Source organism: Schistocerca americana, chromosome 8 (assembly GCF_021461395.2).
Source record: "Schistocerca americana isolate TAMUIC-IGC-003095 chromosome 8, iqSchAmer2.1, whole genome shotgun sequence".
Lineage (NCBI taxonomy): Eukaryota > Metazoa > Arthropoda > Insecta > Orthoptera > Acrididae > Schistocerca > Schistocerca americana.
The window spans coordinates 433,110,076-433,119,687 of record NC_060126.1 but is presented as its reverse complement, the minus strand read 5'-3'; the positions used below and the strand labels follow the sequence as shown (position 1 = coordinate 433,119,687).

The 9,612-nt window shown below is 42.5% G+C and overlaps 1 non-coding gene across 1 annotated transcript; it reads left to right on the top strand.

Moving 5' to 3' along the window:
• The first annotated feature begins 8,009 nt into the window (after nt 1-8,009).
• On the top strand, nt 8,010-8,083 carry Trnat-ugu. The gene has a single exon. It is a non-coding gene; the product is annotated as a tRNA-Thr (tRNA).
• The last annotated feature ends 1,529 nt before the right edge of the window (nt 8,084-9,612 follow it).

Genomic DNA, 9,612 nt, shown 5'->3' with positions numbered 1-9,612 from the left:
GTTTCAAGGTTCAAAATGCAGTCGATAAAAACGTCACACTGACGAAAATATAAATCCACAGGCCAGCTGAAGACTGAAATGCGGTGAAGCCTACAGAAAAAGTGGCTGGTTGCTGTATTTCTTCACGTAATTCGCTCCACACCCACAGACTTCAGCCAGAATTAACAGGGATAATTAAATTTTTTTTACATAACCCCTCTCCTCATACACACACACACACACACACACACACATGAAGTCCATAATTAAAGTTCCAGTTTCAAAACGCTGTAGAAAGAAAACCACTGCTCAGAATAACGTCAAATTTGAACCGCATATTACTGACGCAAGGGGAAAACTCTATGGAACAAGAAAAAAAAGTAACGAAAATTTTACCAATAGACGACTCTGTAACATCATAACGTAAATCGAGTCGGCTACAAATGACAGGTTAATCGCAATACGGCGGCTATGGTTTGAGTTGCACATTACACAATCCGTATGGTTCAATGTGCATGACTATACAGGTTCGGCAAGTCAACAGTTGTTGCACCATATCCACCATGCCAAGGTGTCTGACAGAAAAACCGGTTTTTAATTGTCCTGAGGCCAAAACCCGCATAAAAAGCAAAATGGCAGCGGTTTCTTCTTGTCGTTGGACCAAAAACTGTAGCCGGTCGATGTGGCCGTGCAGTTCTAAGCGCTGCAGTCTGGAACCGCGAGACCGCTACGGTCGCAGGTTCGAATCCTAACCTCGGGCATGGATGTGTGTGATGTCCTTAGGTTAGTTAGGTTTAACTAGTTCTAAGTTCTAGGGGACTAATGACCTCAGAAGTTGAGTCCCATAGTGCTCAGAGCCATTTGAACCATTTTGAACCAAAAACTGTATAAATGCAAAATGACATTGGTTTATAATTGTCGCGAAACTGGCACAAGATGTTTCCAATGTTGTGTCCACGGTTTCCCGCCAGAAGTTGACATCGATAAAGAGCATATCCCACAACAGGTCGTTGTGTCCCGGCGGTCACGTTCAGAATGCGTTGCGTAATGCGTGCCTTCAGTTCAGCCACGTTCGTAACTGGATCACTGAACACAACATCTTTCACTCCACCCCACAGCCAGAAGTCTCGCGGATTAAGATCAGGTGATGTGGACGACCAGGCTGTAGGGGAATGACGGCTAATAATTCTAGCATTTCAAAAATGTCTCTACAGCAGTCGCTTCATTGGCTGGGCAATATGCGGGGCAGTGCCATCTTGCATAAAAAATGTCCTACCCATACATTCACACTATTGAAGCGCTGGAATGACGTTGATGCGCAAAAGACTCTCATAGCGTTAACCAGTGACGGCACAGCTAACAGAATCCGCAGGACTCGTCTCCTTGAAAAAATCGGCCCTACGACAAACGATGCCGTCAACCCGCACCACACAGTCACCTTGTAACGTTCTTTATAACTATTAATGCTTTAAGATTGCGTTGAGCGAATGTCCGAACCGTGGAATGGAAGCATAACTCGAACTGTCGTGTAGCGTATTGTAGCTGCAAGTGGTGTGCTTCCTCTGTGTTATTGTTGGCAAAACTTTATACGAATTGATTGGGCAATGCAACTCCCAATACCAATAAAGAAATACAGTCACTGCAAAATAGATATTCAGCCCCTTAGGCGCTGAATCATTTGGCCCTGTTCAAAACTGGTAACTTTGGTCCCTGTGCACATAAAAAATAAATTGTCTTACCTCTAGAGCAACAACAGAGTAACGCGATATATTCTGGTCTTTCATAAAAATCGAAAATATGCTAGCTACAGGCTCAGCAGTGTGCAATGCTGGCCATAATACTTTGAAATGCACTTGAAATTTTTTAGGCTGATAAACGAAAACATTTAAGAAAATCCAACTTCTTTAAAAAATATATGACCTGGACAGGGAGGCAATACTGATTGTGGTGAATTACTAACACCGTTTTTTTTAGCAAAATTATATTGGAAGTTTGCCCTTTCAAAAAATCTGACAATTAAAGTTATATTACTAACAACTGATTCACAAACAATGAGATTTAAACCGCAAGTATTATCTAACTTGATTAATCCAACATAAACGTAACTTATCAAATTACATATAGCTCTGTTAACAAATCTTAGAAGCATTACAAAAATGATTTATATCTAATTAGCCTTTTATCAAAACGGTTTACGTACATTCTGGGGTTACTCAACAATTACAAGTTATCAGCCAACTCATCTATACTAACTCGCTGGCAAAAACAAAAATCGTAATTACTTAACATCTTTACCTAGGTTGCATGAAGACTTCTGCTGCCAAGTTCGAAAATACTGACATACCTAAATTAATCTCACACTAGGTGACTTCACGCAGCACACCACAAAAACTGGCTACTCCATCGTCTTTCCCCCACAGACAGCTACCTACAACTGTGTGCCAAGCGCTCTCTTTGTCCAACAGTAGCAGTATCTCTGCGTCTGCGATATAAATCCTATCAAAGACATACATCGTTTATAAAATCATATTCGGGTGCCACATACGAATGTGCCCCAGTATACTCCCTTCAACCTCTACGGAATGATATATGGATATGGTGTCTGTTCTTTGGGACATGTCCGAAAGAACAGACACCATATCCATATACGTATATAGTTCTGGCAATACCGGCCATGACCTTCTTCTTCTGTGCGGATGCACACGTATTACCCGAACTCTTGCGGGACTTGGTAAGAATATCTTCCACGAGTAATGAGTGTGTTGGGTAGGGACACTACGAATGTAGTGTGTGGGCGTATAACGTGAGAACGTGGGTCTCGCGGTAGGCGTGCGCGAGATAGTCACTGCAGTCGCACTATCCTACATCTATATCTATATTTATACTCCGCAAGCCACCCAACGGTGTGTGGCGTAGGGCACTTTACGTGCCACTGTCATTACCTCCCTTTCCTGTTCCAGTTGCGTATGGTTCGCGGGAAGAACGACTGCCGGAAAGCCTCCGTGCGCGCTCGAATCTCTTTAATTTTACATTCGTGATCTCCTCAGGAGGTATAAGTAGGGGAAAGCAATATGTTCGATACCTCATCCAGAAACGCACCCTCTCGAAACCTGGACAGCAAGCTACACCGCGACGCACAGCGCCTCTCTTACAGAGTCTGCCACTTGAGTTTGCGAAACATATCCGTAACGCTATCACGCTTACCAAATAACCCTGTGACGAAACGCGCCGCTCTTCTTTGGATCTTCTCTATTTCCTCTGTCAACCAGACCTGGTACGGGTCCCACACTATGAGCAATACTCAAGTATAGGTCGAACGAGTGTTTTGTAAGACACCTCCTTTGTTGATTGACTACATTTTCTAAGGAATCTCCCAATGAATCTCAACCTGGCACCCGCCTTACCAACAATTAATTTTATATGATCATTCCGCTTCAAATCGTTCCGTACGCTTACTCCCAGATATTTTACAGAAGTAACTGCTACCAGTGTTTGTTCCGCTATCATATAATCATACAATAAAGGATCCTTCTTTCTATGTATTCGCAATACATTACATTTGTCTAAGTCTAAGGGTCAGTTTCCACTCCCTGCACCAAGTGCCTATCTCCTGCAGATCTTCTTGCATTTCTCTGCAATTTTCTAATACTGTAAAGTGTCAGACAAATCCAACACCTTCCATGTAAACCCTGACATGATTGCAAATCTGGCAGTATGTCACATAGCTCCGAATAAATTCTGACATTAAATTAACTAAAGTAATACGATCAACGAGTGAGCAAATGGATTACCACAGACTAATACAAGAACGCCTAAATGCATGTCATACCTTCCCACCGCGAAACAGACGCAGTTCTGAGGGGAGAAACGAGAACAGAAGCCAAGAGCAGACTCGTGTAGGCTAGGGGGCCCTACGATAAGGGACGGACACCCACGTCGCCAGCCGACCGACAGAACCCCCCCCCCCCCCCCCCCAGACTATGTTAAAAGATAGAGCCCTCCAGAAGAACAGTATAGATCTTACGATAACACTAAAAGGACCACACCAGCTGAAAGTTTTAGTGTGAGACTATACACGTCCCTGTTACGTTGCAAACGTTAAAAACATTGCCCCATCACGAAAAGTATAACGTTTCCCATTGGATAGACAGATTTTTGCAGGCGGAGCTTAAGGTTAACATTGAGACCCTGATTGGTCAGTTGAAAACACAGCCAGATACCTTTTTTTAAACCAACTTCGGTAAATTGTAGTAAGGAGAAGTTTGGAGAGAGCTGCTTCCGAGACGGCGAGGTGTGGAGCTGCGCCGCCTGCCACCCCCTGACACTGCCTAACCAACAACAAGGTAATGAACGCACACAATGCCGCATGAGAGCGCATAAACCTTCACTCAGAGCTGCAGAAGTCTCATCTGTTACACCCCCGTTTTGTGTAATACTAGTGTCGATCGTCAATTAAAGCTCATGGTATTCACATTTGCTACGTGAAGTTAAAATCTGAAACGTGATGATTTTTCTGTTATATAATTATTGAGAAGCCACATCAGCCGCTGTAATTTATGACAAGTTAAATAAGTAATTTAAGATAATTGAGGGTCACTGTAGACCATTCTGATAGTTTTCTCTTTTATGAAACTTAATTTAAAGCTAGATTATAGATGTGATATGGCATAGGTCATCCTTCGATCCATTGTAGAATTTGGAAACCCATTCAGGGAATATTCGTTCACATTTTTGTTGAACGAAGTTGGTTTTTATCATCCTGAATTAAAATATTTCCTTTTATCAATAGTGCAATTTATAAACAATGTTTTATGAGTAGAATAAAATTTCCAATGGTAAACTTAACTGCTTTTTCGACGTTATTTTACCAGCTAATTAAAAATAGGAAAGCCTTGAACCCCATCCACTAAATTTAGTTAGTATTAAGATTCTTTTACAGTGAGTGCAGTGGAGCTGACGCTGAAATCATTAAGTATTTGATTATATCATCGCTAGTCTCACTGAACTCTTCTGAACTCTACATGTCATGTGTGGTCTGGCGTCTCCTTACCAGCAACAAGTCCCAGATTCAAACTAGTCAATTCCCTAAAAAACGCGCTCAGAGCGTCGTTGCGCGAATGTGGTAGGGAGACACGACTTAGAACAAACACTCGCAGAAACCACGCAAAGTGTTAGTTAGATGCTGCAAATTCTCTGTATACTACAGCATCATCCGCGAAAAGCCGTATGGAACTTCCGACACTATCTACTAGGTCATTTATATACAGGGTGATTCAAAAAGAATACCACAACTTTAGGAATTTAAAACTCTGCAACGACAAAAGGCAGAGCTAAGCACTATCTGTCGGCGAATTAAGGGAGCTATAAAGTTTCATTTAGTTGTAAATTTGTTCGCTTGAGGCGCTGTTGACTAGGCGTCAGCGTCAGTTGATGCTAAGATGGCGACCGCTCAACAGAAAGCTTTTTGTGTTATTGAGTACGGCAGAAGTGAATCGATGACAGTTGTTCAGCGTGCATTTCGAACGAAGTATGGTGTTAAACCTCCTGATAGGTGGTGTATTAAACGTTGGTATAAACAGTTTACAGAGAATGAGTGTTTGTGCAAAGGGAAAAGTTCTGGACGGCCGAGAACGAGTGATGAAAATGTAGCACGCATCCAGCAAGCATTTGTTCGCAGCCCAGGAAAATCGACTCGCAGAGCTAGCAGAGAGCTGCAAATTCCACAATCAACTGTATGGAGAGTCCTACGAAAAAGGTTAGTTATGAAACCTTATCGTCTGAAATTGGTTCAAGCACTGTATGCAGCTGATAATATTAAAAGAATCGATTTCTGTGATTTTATCCTTGCTCAAATGGAAACAGATGAATCTTTCGTTTCAAAGATTGTGTTTAGTGATGAAGCAACTTTCCACACTAACGGGAAAGTCAACCGTCACAATGTCTGTATATGGGGCACTGAGAATCCGCGGGAAACAACTCAGTATGAACGTGACTCGCCTAAGGTGAACGTTTTCTGTGCCATTTCAGCCAATAAAATATTTGGTCCCTTTTTCTTCGAAGGTGCTACTGTAACTGGACTACAGTATCTGGAGATGTTAGAGAATTGGCTGTTCCCTCAGCTCGAACAAGAAGCACAACAATTCATATTTCAGCAGGATGGAGCGCCACCACATTGGCACTTATCTGTCTGTAACTACCTGAACGACAACTACCCGAGGCGATGGATCGGCCGCCAGGCAGCCCGTGACAGAGCACTTCATCACTGGCCTCCAAGAAGCCCTGATCTTACCCCCTGCGATTTTTTCTTATGGGGGTATGTAAAGGATATGGTGTTTCGGCCACCTCTCCCAGCCACCATTGATGATTTGAAACGAGAAATAACAGCAGTTATCCAAACTGTTACGCCTGATATGCTACAGAGAGTGTGGAACGAGTTGGAGTATCGGGTTGATATTGCTCGTGTGTCTGGAGGGGGCCATATTGAACATCTCTGAACTTGTTTTTGAGTGAAAAAAAAACCTTTTTAAATACTCTTTGTAATGATGTATAACAGAAGGTTATATTATGTTTCTTTCATTAAATACACATTTTTAAAGTTGTGGTATTCTTTTTGAATCACCTTGTATATTGTGAAAAGCAATGGTCCCATAACACTCCCCTGCTGCACGCCAGAGGTTACTTTGACGTCTGTAGACGTCTCTCCATTGAGAACAACATTCTGTTTGCTAAAAACTCTTCAATCCAGCCACACAGCTGGTCTGATATTCCGTAGGCTCTTACTTTGTTTATCAGGCGACAGTGCGGAACTGTATCGAACGCCTTCCGGAAGTCAAGGAAAATAGCATCTACCTGGGAGCCTGTATCTAATATTTTCTGGGTCTCATGAACAAATAAAGCGAGTTGGGTCTCACACGATCGCTGTTTCCGGAATCCATGTTGATTCCTACAGAATAGATTCTGGGTTTCCAGAAATGACATGATACGCGAGCAAAAAAACATGTTCTAAAATTCTACAACAGGTCAATGTCAGAGATATAGGCCTATAATTTTTCGCATCTTCACGACGACCCTTCTTGAAAACTGAGACTACCTCTGCTCTTTTCCAATCATTTGGAACCTTCCGTTCCTCTAGAGAATTGCGGTACACGGCTGTTAGAAGGGGGGCAAATTCTTTCGCGTACTCTGTGCAGAATCGAACTGGTATCGTGTCGGGCCCAGTGGACTTTCTTCTGTTGAGTGATTTCAGTTGCTTTTCTATTCCTTGGACACTTATTTCGATGTCAGCCATTTTTTCGTTCGTGCGAGGACTTGGAGAAGGAACTGCAGTGCGGTCTTCCTCTGTGAAACAGCTTTGGAAAAAGGTGTTTAGTATTTCAGCTTTACGCGTGTCATCCTCTGTTTCATTGCCATCACCATCCCAGAGTGCCTGGATATGCTGTTTCGATCCACTTACTGATTTAACGTAAGACCAGAACTTCCTAGGATTTTCTGTCAAGTAGGTACATAGAATTTTACTTTCGAATTCACTAAACGCTTCACGCATAGCCCTCCTTACGCTAGCTTTGACTTCGTTTAGCTTCTGTTTGTCTGAGAGGTTTTGGCTGCGTTTAAACTTGCAGTGAAGCTCTCTTTGCTTTCACAGTAGTTTCCTAACTTTGTTGTAGAACCGCGGTGGGTTCTTCCCTTCCCTCACAGTTTTATTCGGCACTTACTTGTCTAAAACGCTTTTTACGATTGCCTTGAACTTTTTCCATAAACACTTAACATTGTCAGTGTCGGAACAGAAATGTTCGTTTTGATCTGTTAGGTAGTCTGAAATCTGCCTCCTATTACTCTTGCTAAACAGACAAACCTTCCTCCCTTTTTTATATTCCTATTTACTTCCATATTCAGGGATGCTGCAACGGCCTTGTGTTCACTGATTCCTTGCTCTGCGCTTACAGAGTCGAAAAGTTCGGGCCTGTTTGTTATCAGTAGGTCCAAGATGTTATCTCCTCCTCCTCCTCCTCCTCCTCCTCCTCCTCCTCCGTGCCCTCGGTGGCTCAGATGGATAGAGCGTCTGCCATGTAAGCAGGAATTCCGGGTTCGAGTCCCGGCCGGGGCACACATTTTCACCTGTCCTCGTTGATACGTAATAACGCTCGTCAGCAGCTGAAGGTATTGATATATAATTGTAATTTCTACAGAATGAAGTGGCACCGGATGGTGTGCGTGCAGATCTTCCGTTGCCCTTATACATTTACATGGATCTATATCTACATGGATACCTTGCAAATCACATTTAAGTGCCTGGCAGAGGGTTCATCGAACCGCCTTCACGATAGTTCCCTTTTATTCCAATCTCCAACAGTGCCCGTGGGAAAAATCAACACCAATATCTTTCCGTGCGTGCTCTCATTTCCCTTCTTTTATTATGATGACCATTTCTCCCTATGTAGGCCTGCGTCAAAATATTTTCACATTCGGAGGAGAAAGTTGGTGATCGAAATTTCAAGAGAAGGTCCTGCCGCAACGAAAATCGTCTTTGTTTTAACGATGTCCTCCCCCAATCCTGTATCATTTCAGAGGCACTTTCTACGTTATTTATCGATAATACAAAACGTGCTGTCCTTCTTTGAATGTACTCCATTAATCTTGTCTGGTAAGGACACTCCACCGCGCAGCAGTACTGTAAAAGAGGACGGACATGCAGAGTGTAGGCAGTCTCGGTAGTAGATATGTTATATTTTCTGTTTTGCCAATAAAACGCTGTCTTAGGTTTACCTTCCTCACAACATTTTCTGTGTGTTCTTCTCGATTTAAGTTGTTCGTAATTGTAATTATACGTATGTAGTTGAACTTACAGTCTTTAGTTGGGACTGATTTATCGTATAAGTGAAGTTTAACGGATTCCTTTTAGCAGTCATGCGGATAATCTCACACTTCTCACTACTTACGCTCAATTCCCAATTGTTGTTCCACACAGATAACTTTTCTGAATCCTTTTGCAATTTGTTCTGATCTCCTGATGACTTTACTAGACGATAAGCGACAGCATCATCTACAAAAAACTTAAGACGGCTGCTCAGATTGTCTCCTAAAGTGCTTATATAGAAAAGGAATAGCAAAGGGCCTGTGACACTACCTTGGGGAACTCCAAAAATCACTTTTGTTTTACGTGATGACTTTCCGTCAATTACTACGAACTGTACCCTCTCTGCCAGGAAATCACGACTCCAGTCACATAACTGAGACGATATTCCATAAGCACTCCATTTCACTACAAGCCGCTTGTGTGGTGCAGTGTCAAAAGCCTTCTGGAAATCTAGATACGCGGAATCAATTCGAAATCCCTTGTCAATAGCACTCAACACTTCCCCTATGTAAAGAAACAGTTGTGTTTCACAAGAACGATGTTTTCTAAATCCGTGTTGACTGTGTGTCAATAGACCGTTCTCTTCGAGGAAATTCATAATGTTGGAACACAATACATGTTCCAGCATCCTGCAGCATATCGACGTTAATGATATGGACCAATAATTTACTGGAATACTCCTACTACCTTTCTTGGATATTGGTGTGACCTGTGCAGTCTTTGGGCACGTCTCTTTCGTCGAGCGAACGGTTGTTTATGATTGTTAACTATGGAGCTGT